Genomic DNA, 13092 nt, shown 5'->3' on the forward strand with positions numbered 1-13092 from the left:
CAGATAATTATATATACCATATATGTAATTTACTACTCACCTGTTTTGGTAATCCTTAAATTTAAATTAATCCAGAAGAAAACTTAAGTCTTTACTACTACAAGTTTATACTAGTTATATTAAAAAAAATGATTTCCTTTAAGCAAATCTATCAGAACTTAGGAAGCCAAAATGAATACCTCATTATAACACAGTTACTTTAGTAGTCAGTTTGTGATTCTTGAAGGAAGTTAAACAGACTTCATGGTCAAATATCACCTTTGACACAGCTTTGTCACGAACCTCAGGATCAACCATTTCACTAATGATACGAAAAGGAATTCTTAAAATAATTTACACAATGGCAGTATTTACTGGAAAAACTATATAAATGTTCAAGATCAAACAGGTGAAAGGAGCAAAAGTACGGGAACACTCCTAGAAAGCACCAGAATATGAACAAAAATGCCCATCACAAAGATCAATCAACGTCAGTTTAGGCCCAAATTACTATTAAAGGAAGCAGAAAGGGCAACACGCATTCATGAAATACTTTACCCAAACTGCTTAAAATTATAAAGCTGTATGGGCTACTTACTTCCTGATGATGCTGAGGAAAAACAAATCAGGCATTATTTGACCATGTATTATAATTTCTATGTTTTTAACAAATGAAAATTTGAAATACTTCAAGTATCACAAGATTTGAGAAATTTTCTTTAAAATTGGCTGATAGAACAATTATGTCAATTCAAGAGAAATCATTATTATGGTAAAAAATAGCAGTGAAAAGCTACAGAAAGGGCATGTTCAGAAGATTAAGATACACACATACTGCACTGATTTAGAATTACCAGGCTCAAATCTTGAACCAATCCATACCTTGATATCAAAATAAATTTGCCTAGAGTCTAAGAGATCTACATTCAAAGGCTTTACTTATCTAGAGAAATTTATTGTTTTAATGAAACAGACAACCCATTTCGGTGACCAACTTGAATTTTCCAAAAAGTAGCCAATAAGTTGAAGAGAAAAACTCCATTATATAACACAAATACTTAAGTAGAAAAAAAGATCAGGTTCATATTACCTTAGATAATCCCTCTCACCATTAAGAATGTTCAAATTTTCCTATCAACAGAACATCCAGGAATTTCAACTTCTTTCAATAGCCTGATGTTTTAAAGAACTCTTTTTTGACACCCATCACTATATTCCATCTATTTTGTATTGGTTATTTGTATACAGGCTTTATCTTTCTAAGATGGTAAACTCCTTAAGCAATAGTCTCCAAATCTCACACTTAAAATCTAAAATTTTTAGAAAAGCTACCACTATTTTAAAAAGTCTGACTCAAGTCTGATTCTTATTCTTGAGCCTGAGAATTTCTATTTTTAATGAGTGTCTCAGGTGATTTGGATGCAGTCAAGAGTACAGTAGAGGGAAGATGGCGGCTTAGTAAGACGCGCGGATCTTAGTTTCTTCTCCAGGACAGCTACTAGGGGAGTAGAAACGATACAGAAAGCGCCCAAAGCCACAACAGAGATAAGAAGACAGCGTACCCCATCCTGGAACGGCTGGCTGGCTGAGAGAAGCAGCTCGGGTGAGATCGCCGAGGCACGCGGGTGGCGCTCCCTTCCCCCTTCCCGGGCCAGAGTAACTCCCTTCCCCCTTCCCGGGCCGGCTGGGAGAATTGGAGAGGTGGTCCCCTGAAACCAAGGCGGCTGGTGCCCACACCACGCGCAGCCCCCCGGACCAACTGAGAGAATTGGATCGGAAACCCCCAGGCCGTGGAGAATGGTGACGGGTGGGGGAGGCCCCTTCCAAACCCGTGACTCCCGGGGAACGTGCACTCTCCCGGGCGGGCTGCTGCCGCTGGTGCCCTCCCGCCACGCTTGTCGCCCAGGGCCGACTAGGAAATTCGGATGGGCTCTTTCCCGGGCTGTGGCGACCAGCAACCCTCCCTGCGTTCGGACCCAGGGCCGGCTCAAGCCGCTTCGGCTAGCGAACCCCCCGGACGGCGAGAGTTTTCCAAAGTTAAAGGTCCCACAGCACCTTTTACTGGTGGGACCCGCAGACAAACGGGTGCCACGAGCGCCACCTACTGGGCAGGATAAGAAAAACAGAACCCAGATATTTCACAGGAAAATCTTCCAAACTTTTGGATCCAATACCCAGGGAAATCTGTCTAAATGCGCAGACGCCAACAGAAGATAACGGATCACGCTCAAATAATTGAAAATATGGCCCAGTCAAAGGAACAAACCAATAGTTCAAATGAGATACAGGAGCTGAGACAACTAATGCTAAATATACGAACAGAAATGGAAAACCTCTTCAAAAACGAAATCGATAAATTGAGGGAGGACATTAAGAGGACATGGGCTGAACATAAAGAAGAAATAGAAAAACTGAAAAAACAAATCACAGAACTTATGGAAGTGAAGGACAAAGTAGAAAAGATAGAAAAAACAATGGATACCTACAATGATAGATTCAAAGAGACAGAAGATAGAATTAGTGATTTGGAGGATGGAACATCTGAATTCCAAAAACAAACAGAAACTATCGGGAAAAGAATGGAAAAATTTGAACAGGGTATCAGGGAACTCAAGGACAATATGAACCGTACAAATATACGTGTTGTGGGTGTCCCAGAAGGAGAAGAGAAGGGAAAAGGAGGAGAAAAACTAATGGAAGAAATTTTCACTGAAAATTTCCCAACTCTTATGAAAGACCTAAAATTACAGATCCAAGAAGTGCAGTGCACCCCAAAGAGATTAGACCCAAATAGGCGTTCTCCAAGACACTTACTAGTTAGAATGTCAGAGGTCAAAGAGAAAGAGAGGATCTTGAAAGCAGCAAGAGAAAAACAATCCATCACATACAAGGGAAACCCAATAAGACTATGTGTAGATTTCTCAGCAGAAACCATGGAGGCTAGAAGACAGTGGGATGATATATTTAAATTACTAAAAGAGAAAAACTGCCAACCAAGACTCCTATACCCAGCAAAATTGTCCTTCAAAAATGAGGGAGAAATTAAAACATTCTCAGACAAAAAGTCACTGAGAGAATTTGTGACCAAGAGACCAGCTCTGCAAGAAATACTAAAGGGAGCACTAGAGTCAGAACCGAAAAGACAGAAGAGAGAGGTATGGAGAAGAGTGTAGAAAGAAGGAAAGTCAGATATGATATATATAATACAAAAGGTAAAATGGCAGAGGAAAATATTATCCAAACAGTAATAACACTAAATGTTAATGGACTGAATTCCCCAATCAAAAGACATAGATTGGCAGAATGGATTAAAAAACAGGATCCTTCTATATGCTGTCTACAGGAAACACATCTTAGACCCAAAGATAAACATAGGTTGAAAGTGAAAGGTTGGGAAAAGATATTTCATGCAAATAACAACCAGAAAAGAGCAGGAGTGGCTATACTAATATCCAACAAATTAGACTTCAAATGTAAAACAGTTAAAAGAGACAAAGAAGGACACTATCTACTAATAAAAGGAACAATTAAACAAGAAGACATAACAATCATAAATATTTATGCACCGAACCAGAATGCCCCAAAATACGTGAGGAATACACTGCAAACACTGAAAAGGGAAATAGACACAAATACCATAATAGTTGGAGACTTCAATTCCCCACTCTCATCAATGGACAGAACATCTAGACAGAGGATCAATAAAGAAATAGAGAATCTGAATATTACTATAAAGGAGCTAGACTTAACAGACATTTATAGGACATTACATCCCACAACAGCAGGATACACCTTTTTCTCAAGTGCTCATGGATCATTCTCAAAGATAGACCATATGCTGGGTCACAAAGCAAGTCTTAACAAATTTAAAAAGATTGAAATCATACACAACACTTTCTCGGATCATAAAGGAATGAAGTTGGAAATCAATAATAGGCAGAGTGCCAGAAAATTCACAAATACCTGGAGGCTCAACAACACACTCTTAAACAACGAGTGGGTCAAAGAAGAAATTGCTAGAGAAATTAGTAAATACCTCGAGGCAAATGAAAATGAAAACACAACATATCAAAACTTATGGGATGCAGCAAAGGCAGTGCTAAGAGGGAAATTTATTGCCCTAAATGCCTATATCAGAAAAGAAGAAAAGGCAAAAATGCAGGAATTAACTGTTCAATTGGAAGAACTGGAGAAAGAACAGCAAACTAATCCCAAAGCAAGCAAAAGGAAAGAAATAACAAAGATCAGAGCAGAAATAAATGAAATAGAAAATATGAAAACAATAGAGAAAATCAATAAGACCAGAAGTTGGTTCTATGAGAAAATCAATAAGATTGATGGGCCCTTAGCAAGATTGACAAAAAGAAGAAGAGAGAGGATGCAAATAAATAAGATCAGAAATGGAAGAGGAGACATAACTACTGACCTCACAGAAATAAAGGAGGTAATAACAGGATACTATGAACAACTTTACGCTAATAAATACAACAATTTAGATGAAATGGACGGGTTCCTGGAAAGACATGAACAACCAACTTTGACTCAAGAAGACATAGATGACCTCAACAAACCAATCACAAGTAAAGAAATTGAATTAGTCATTCAAAAGCTTCCTAAAAAGAAAAGTCCAGGACCAGATGGCTTCACATGTGAATTCTACCAAATGTTCCAGAAAGAATTAGTACCAATTCTCCTCAAACTCTTCAAAAAAATTGAAGTGGAGGGAAAACTGCCTAATTCATTCTATGAAGCCAACATCACCCTCATACCAAAACCAGGCAAAGATATTACAAAAAAAGAAAACTACAGACCAATCTCTCTAATGAATACAGATGCAAAAATCCTCAATAAAATTCTAGCAAATCGTATCCAACAACACATTAAAAGAATTATACATCATGACCAAGTAGGATTCATCCCAGGTATGCAAGGATGGTTCAACATAAGAAAATCAATTAATGTAATACACCATATCAACAAATCAAAGCAGAAAAATCACATGATCATCTCAATTGATGCAGAGAAGGCATTTGACAAGATTCAACATCCTTTCCTGCTGAAAACACTTCAAAAGATAGGAATACAAGGGAACTTCCTTAAAATGATAGAGGGAATATATGAAAAACCCACAGCTAATATCATCCTCAATGGGGAAAAATTGAAAACTTTTCCCCTAAGATCAGGAACAAGACAAGGATGTCCACTATCACCACTATTATTCAACATTGTGTTGGAGGTTCTAGCCAGAGCAATTAGACAAGAAAAAGAAATACAAGGAATCAAAATTGGAAAGGAAGAAGTAAAACTATCACTGTTTGCAGACGATATGATACTATACGTCGAAAACCCGGAAAAATCCACAACAAAACTACTAGAGCTAATAAATGAGTACAGCAAAGTAGCAGGTTACAAGATCAACATTCAAAAATCTGTAGCATTTCTATACACTAGTAATGAACAAGCTGAGGGGGAAATCAATAAATGAATCCCATTTACAATTGCAACTAAAAGAATAAAATACCTAGGAATAAATTTAACTAAAGAGACAAAAAACCTATATAAAGAAAACTACAAAAAACTGCTAAAAGAAATCACAGAAGACCTAAATAGATGGAAGGGCATACCGTGTTCATGGATTGGAAGACTAAATATAGTTAAGATGTCAATCCTACCTAAATTGATTTACAGATTCAATGCACTACCAATCAAAATCCCAACAACTTATTTTTCAGAAATAGAAATCCAATAAGCAAATTTATCTGGAAGGGCAGGGTACCCCGAATTGCTAAAAACATCTTGAGGGAAAAAAACGAAGGTGGAGGTCTCACGTTGCCTGACTTTAAGGCATATTATGAAGCCACAGTGGTCAAAACAGCATGGTATTGGCATAAAGATAGATATATCGACCAATGGAATCGAATAGAGTGCTCAGATATAGACCCTCTCATCTATGGACATTTGATCTTTGATAAGGCAGTCAAGCCAACTCACCTGGGACAGAACAGTCTCTTCAATAAATGGTGCCTAGAGAACTGGATATCCATATGCAAAAGAATGAAAGAAGACCCATCTCTCACACCCTATACAAAAGTTAACTCAAAATGGATCAAAGATCTAAACATTAGGTCTAAGACCATAAAACAGTTAGAGGAAAATGTTGGGAGATATCTTATGGATCTTACAACTGGAGGCGGTTTTATGGACCTTAAACCTAAAGCAAGAGCACTGAAGATGGAAATAAATAAATGGGAGCTCCTCAAAATTAAACACTTTTGTGCATCAAAGAACTTCATCAAGAAAGTAGAAAGACAGCCTTCACAATGGGAGACAATATTTGGAAATGATATATCAGATAAAGGTCTAGTATCCAGAATTTATAAAGAGATTGTTCATCTCAACAACAAAAAGACAGCCAACCCAATTACAAAATGGGAAAAAGACTTGAACAGACACCTATCAGAAGAGGAAATACAAATGGCCAAAAGGCACATGAAGAGATGCTCAATGTCCCTGGCCATTAGAGAAATGCAAATCAAAACCACAATGAGATATCATCTCACATCCACCAGAATGGCCATTATCAACAAAACAGAAAATGACAAGTGCTGGAGAGGATGCGGAGAAAGAGGCACACTTATCCACTGTTGGTGGGAATGTCAAATGGTGCAACCACTGTGGAAGGCAGTTTGGCGGTTCCTCAAAAAGCTGAATATAGAATTGCCATACGACCCAGCAATACCATTGCTGGGAATATACTCAAAGGACTTAAGGGCGAAGACACAAACGGACATTTGCACACCAATGTTTATAGCAGCGTTATTTACAATTGCAAAGAGATGGAAACAGCCGAAATCTCCATCAACAGAAGAGTGGCTAAACAAACTGTGGTATATACATACGATGGAATACTATGCAGCTTTAAGACAGGATAAACTTATGAAGCATGTAATAACATGGATGGACCTAGAGAACATTATGCTGAGTGAGTCTAGCCAAAAACTAAAGGACAAATACTGTATGGTCCCACTGATGTGAACAGACATTCGAGAATAAATTTGGAATATGTCCTTGATAACAGAGTCCAGCAGGAGGTAGAAACAGGGTAATATAATGGCCAATTGGAGTTGAAGGGATACAGACGGTGTAACAGGACTAGATACAAAAACTCAAAAATGGACAGCACAATAATACCTAATTGTAAACTAATCATGTTAAAACACTGAATGAAGCTGCATCTGAACTATAGGTTTTTGTTTTGTTTTGTTTTGTTTTGATTTTACTATTATTACTTTTATTTTTTTCTCTATATTAACATTCTATATCTTTTTCGGTTATGTTGTTAGTTCTTCTAAACCAATGCATATGTACTAAGAAATGATGATCATGCATCTATGTGATGATGTTAAGAATTAATGAATGCATATGTAGAATGGTATGATCTTTAAATGTTGGGTTAATTCCTTTTTTTCCGTTAATTAAAAAAAAAAAGAGAGAAGGGATAATTGGAGCTGAAGGGATACAGACTGTACAACGGGACTGGATATAAAAACTCAGAAATGGACAGCACAATACTACCCAATTGTAATGCAATTATGTTAAAACACTGAATGAAGCTGCATGTGAGGTATAGGTTTTTTTTTTTCTCTTTCTATTATTGTTTTAATTCTTATTCTGTTGTCTTTTTATTTCTTTTTCTAAATCGATGCAAATGTACTAAGAAATGATGAATATGCAACTATGTGATGTTATTAAGAATTACTGATTGTACATGTAGATTGGAATGATTTCTAATTGTTTTGTTAATTCTTTTTTTTAATTAATAAAAAAAAAGATCAAAAAAAAAAAGAGTACAGTAGAAAGCAGGAGCAGGTCTCACTCATTTTTGTATCCCACTTTTTTAATTAAAAAAAAAAAAAGTACCTAGGCAGGACTAGACATTCAAAAAGTTTTGTCAAATGAATGAATGAATTAAAATGCAATCTAGGGAGGGAAAATAAGTCTCTTATTTTTGAAAATCCATTTATTAAGCTTATCAAATCAAAGTAAGAAACCAACATCCTTACTCTTTCCTTAAAACAATGAAAAACTTAGCTGTACAAAGTAATCTTAAATAAGGGGCCAGTTAATTTTCTGTAATGTACATGAATGAGAGCATAATTACATGAATTAGCCACAATAGGCTACCAGATTTTTTTTCATCTACAGGAAGAAAATTCCAGAAAAATGCCATCTTACAAAATATAAAATTTAGTATTAATAAAAATTGGGAGATAGGGAGCATACCGTAACATGATTATAAAGACAGCAGTTTCATTCAAGAGGAACCATTTGCATTGATTTCTGCCTCCAGACAACTTTTGTTACTTTAAGTGACTCTAACCACTTAGGGCTTCATTCAGTCAAAAATATCAAGTACCTACTTACTAATGTGACAGGCACTGTTCTTCAGTTTCTTCCTAGCTACCAGATGATCTCTAACAGTCTTTTACAACTTTAACATTTAACAGCTCAATAATAGGTACTATGAGCTACTCTAATTTCATTAAACTCCAACTTTACTAGCTCAGGTAATAAATGTAATAATTACACTAAAAGTGGACTCTACTGAACACTTATTATGTAGCAAGCTAGTTGTAAGTATTAATTTATTGACTCCTAACAATTCTATGACATAGATACTGTTATCCCATTTTCTTAAAGTGAATAAACTGAAGTCCAAGGTCACAGAGCTAACTCAGGTAATTTTCATGCTACAGATTCTATACATTACTTTTGCATACTTATAGCATCCAATTCTGAAAAATTTATTACAGTAACTTTGGATTGTATTCCTCTTGTATTAAAGACAAAAACTTCAGAAATCACATGACAAAGGTATAAATTACTGAGCACTAGACACTTCACATATGTACTCTCATGTAGTCCTCAACTTTATTAAATGTAGCTATCTGATAATTCCTACTTTAGTGGTGAAAATTAAGAGATGCTGTGGCTGTTCAAGGTCATCTGAATCAATGGCAACCCTGGAATGGGCATCTATCGCTTTCTGATTCAAAGTCCTTACATTTAACATTTTACTGTATGTTGTGACTTAATTAACATTTAATATTGCTAAAAACATTCTTTTTATGGGTCTATTCCACATCTTTATATACTTTTAGTCAAAAACTCATTAACACACTAGACTGGAGCATTCAAGAATGATACGTGTTACAAATGTTAACAGCAGAGACAACTGTGTGTGTGTGTGTGAGCGAGAGAGTGAAGGATATATGGGAATTCTACTTTCTGCATTATTTTTATATAAACCTGGACTGCCCTTAAAAAAGAATGCTATGCTCCACCAGATCCCAAATGACTACTTTCTACTTTGCACCCTGGAACAAAATGGCAAATTGCCAACTCTGTAAATGTTTGTGTCTACAATCTGGAAAATCTCAACACCTAAAACTACTGATATCATCAAGATGCATATAATTTTTTTAAATAGGCTTGGAAATAAAGAAAACTAAAAACCAAAATCAAATTTTCAAAATGTAAATACTTTTGTTATATTGCACCAAGTGAATATAAAAATACCAGGGTGATGACCAAAATGAAACAATGTCTCCTTTAATTAAAAGTATTCATACAAATCAACAAGGCAAACAACCCAATTAAAAAACTGGCAAAGGGTGGGGGGTGCAATGGTAGTGCACTGGTAGAATTCTTTCCTGCCATGAGGAAGATGGGGTTTGATTTCCAGCCCATGCAATTCCCAAAACAAACAAACAAAAATTCAAGAAATGGTGCTGCAATAACAAGATACTTACATGGAAAAACAATGAAATGTGACCACCCCCCCATACAGTATACAAAAAAAAGGCAAAGAACTAGAACAGGCATTTCTCAAAAGAAGATATAAATGACCAATAAGCACAGGAAAAGGTGCTTAACATCATTAAGCACTAGGGAAATGCAAATCAAAACCACAATGTACCACTCACACCCATTGCTGGTGTGATGCCTATTAATAAAAACAAAACAAAAACAGAAAATAGCAAGTGTTGGCAAGAATGTGAAAAAATTGGAACTCTCGCACAGTACCTGTGGAGATGTAAAATGGTGCAACGACTGTGGAAAACAGTTTGGTGGTACCTCAAAAATTTAAACATGTAATTAGTAGATGACTCAGTGTTTCCATTTAAGTATATATCCTCCAAAACTGAAAGCCAGAACTCAAACATATATACACAGCATTAGTCATAAGAGCCAAAAGGTGGAGACAACTCAAGTGTTGGATAAACTCTGGTGTATAGTACAATGGAATATTATTTAGCCATAAAAAGAATGAAGTTCTGATATATGTGACAACATGGACAGAGCTTTTAGAAAATATGATGCTAAAGGAAATAAGTCAGACATGAAAGGGCAGATAATTGTATAATTCCACTTATATGAAATATCAAGAAAAAAAATTTGGAAAAGGGTTAGCAGGGTCTTGGGGGAGGGGAGAATGGGGAGTTACTGCTTAACAGGTAGAGTCAGCTTTAGGTAAGGAAAAGTTTTAATAATAGAAGATGGGGATGGCAGCACACCATTGTAAAAATAATAGCCACTAAGTCCCTTTGGGGGAATGGTGAGAAAGGGGAAAAATTCAACTTTCCCCAGTGGAGAATTCTTGATATTCTCACAAGCAGTGGGGACAACCAGAGCAATAGGCTGAGCCCCCAGTCTTGGGGTTTGTTCATATGAAATTTAACCCCACAAAGGATAGGTTAAGCCTACTTAAAATTAGGCCTAAGAGTCACCCCCAGAGAGTCACCCCTCTTTTGTAGCTCGGATGTGGCCTCTCTCTCTCAGCCAACATAACAAGCAAACTCACTGCCCTCCTCCTGTCTACATGGGACGTGACTCCCAGGGGTGTGGACCTTCATGGCAACGTGGGACAGAAATCCTAAAATAAGCTGGGACTCGGCACCAAGGGACTGAGAAAGCTTCTCCACCGAAAGAGGGAAGAGAAAAATGTGACAAAATAAAGAGTCAATGGATGAGAGATTCCAGAGTTGAGAGGTTATCCAGGAGGTTATTCTTATGCATTAAATAGATATCACCTTTTTAGTTTAGAGAGGCTGGAGGGAACTGCCTGAAAATGTAGAGCTGTGTTCCAGTAGCCATGTTCCTTGAAGATGATTGTATAATGACACAGCTTTCACAATGTGACTGAGTGATTGTGAAAACCTTGTGTCTGATGCTTCTTTTATCTACCTTATTGACAGAAGAGTAAAACATATGGATTAAAAATAAATAAATAATAGGAGGAACAAATGTTAAATTTAGTAGACTGAAATTAGGGAGGGGTAAGGGGTATGGTATGTATGAATTTTTTCTTTTTCTGAACTGATGCAAATGTTCTAAGAAATGATCATGATGATGAATATACAATTATGTGATGATTTGTGAGTTATTGATTATATAACAAGAATATAATGATCATATGGTAAGAATGTTTGTGTTTGTATGTGGTTATGTATCATAAACAAAACGAAATTTAAAAAATGGCCATGAAAAGATGTTCAACTTCATTAGTCACTAAGGGGGGAAAAAAGTAACTGCCACTGAATTACACTTAAAAATTGTTAAAATGGCAAATTTTACATGTTACAACAATAAAAAGTAGATAGTAGCGAAAAAAGTTCCTCACAAACTCACTGCATATTAAACTATGCAAATATTTAATCTTAGGCAAATCCATGTTACTGTTTGATTTGTTTAAAAATTCACCAAGAATCTACCTTATTTGCCAGTCTCAAGCACAAAGTTTATTTAGAACAATTTGGCTTTCTCCTAGATTGTAAAGAATATTCTCTCAAGAACCGTGATTCTTTTAGGAGAAAGATCAAGGAGAAGGCAGAGTTATAACAGAGAAGATAGGACTCTCAAATGAGTATGACTGCTGAACCATTATACTGATATTTCTTTTAGTCTTCAGTGTCTTGGAGCAGCCAGAATTAAAAACCTAAACTTGCAGAATAGTAACCCATACCAGACTCTGAAATCTGTTTGTTCTATAACTAATGTTTTGTTGAAATTTATTGCTTTTCACAACTTAAAAAAAGGAAAGAAAAAGATCACTTGCTTGGCATAAGGAAAAAAAAAAAAAAAAGAACCGTGACTACACTATTACATATGGTTAACAATGACTAAAACATATATATGACATTCAAAATGCAGACTAATTTTCTGTACCAATTATTATAAATGCCTCATGTAAATTCAAGGTATTCTCTGTGCCTGCTAAAAGCATCTGTCAGAATCCTAAGTTAAATTATAACTCATATTTAATGTGTTTTAAAACTGAAAATGATGCTACTGACCAACTACCAAGATTAATGTTGTTAGCACCATTAAGTCAAGGGTACACGTTTTTGCATTGTAAATACTCAAAGGTAGAGATGACAAATCTATGGTTAGAAAATAATTCTTCTCTATACGGAACTAATCAAAACATTAAATAAGGCATAGAATGCTTAGCATTGTACTGGACACAGTAGGCACTCTTAGAATGTTAATTACTTTTCACCCCAAATTTGACCAAGTTGACTAACAATAGGAAATCTCTGGAAGTAACACGAGTAAACATAATCATCATTAAAAAATTCCAAGATGAAATTATTGTGGGGTGGGTACGGCCTGCAGAAATGGCTCTCTAGTTTAAAGAACATGGTAAGCACTCAAAAAAGTCGGATAACTGAACTGAGATTTAACATCTTATATTCAGGTCTTCTCCTCCCCTCGCTGCCACCAAAGTACAGGGCAGAATAGGCAAAGTTGTTGAAGGGAAAACAACAAAACGAGATGGTTTTCCATAAAAAGTGAATCTTTCTTTTCAAAATTAATAAATAATAATGAATAACCACTTGATTATAGGCATACAAACAAAATTACCATGGTTCAAGAATGCATTTGTAGGAGGCAAATACAGGATTCTACAGAAGCCCTGTTGTTTTTAAAGTGTGCTGCTTTAAACCGAAAATATTTCATTTTCAAGCAAATCTTTATTAAAATAGTTCATTATTTTTTTTCAAAAGGAGGAGAAAATTGGATAATGGCTACGATTTATTTGGGGTTTGG

This window comes from Tamandua tetradactyla, chromosome 7, assembly GCF_023851605.1.
Source record: "Tamandua tetradactyla isolate mTamTet1 chromosome 7, mTamTet1.pri, whole genome shotgun sequence".
In the NCBI taxonomy this organism is placed as follows: Eukaryota; Metazoa; Chordata; class Mammalia; order Pilosa; family Myrmecophagidae; genus Tamandua; species Tamandua tetradactyla.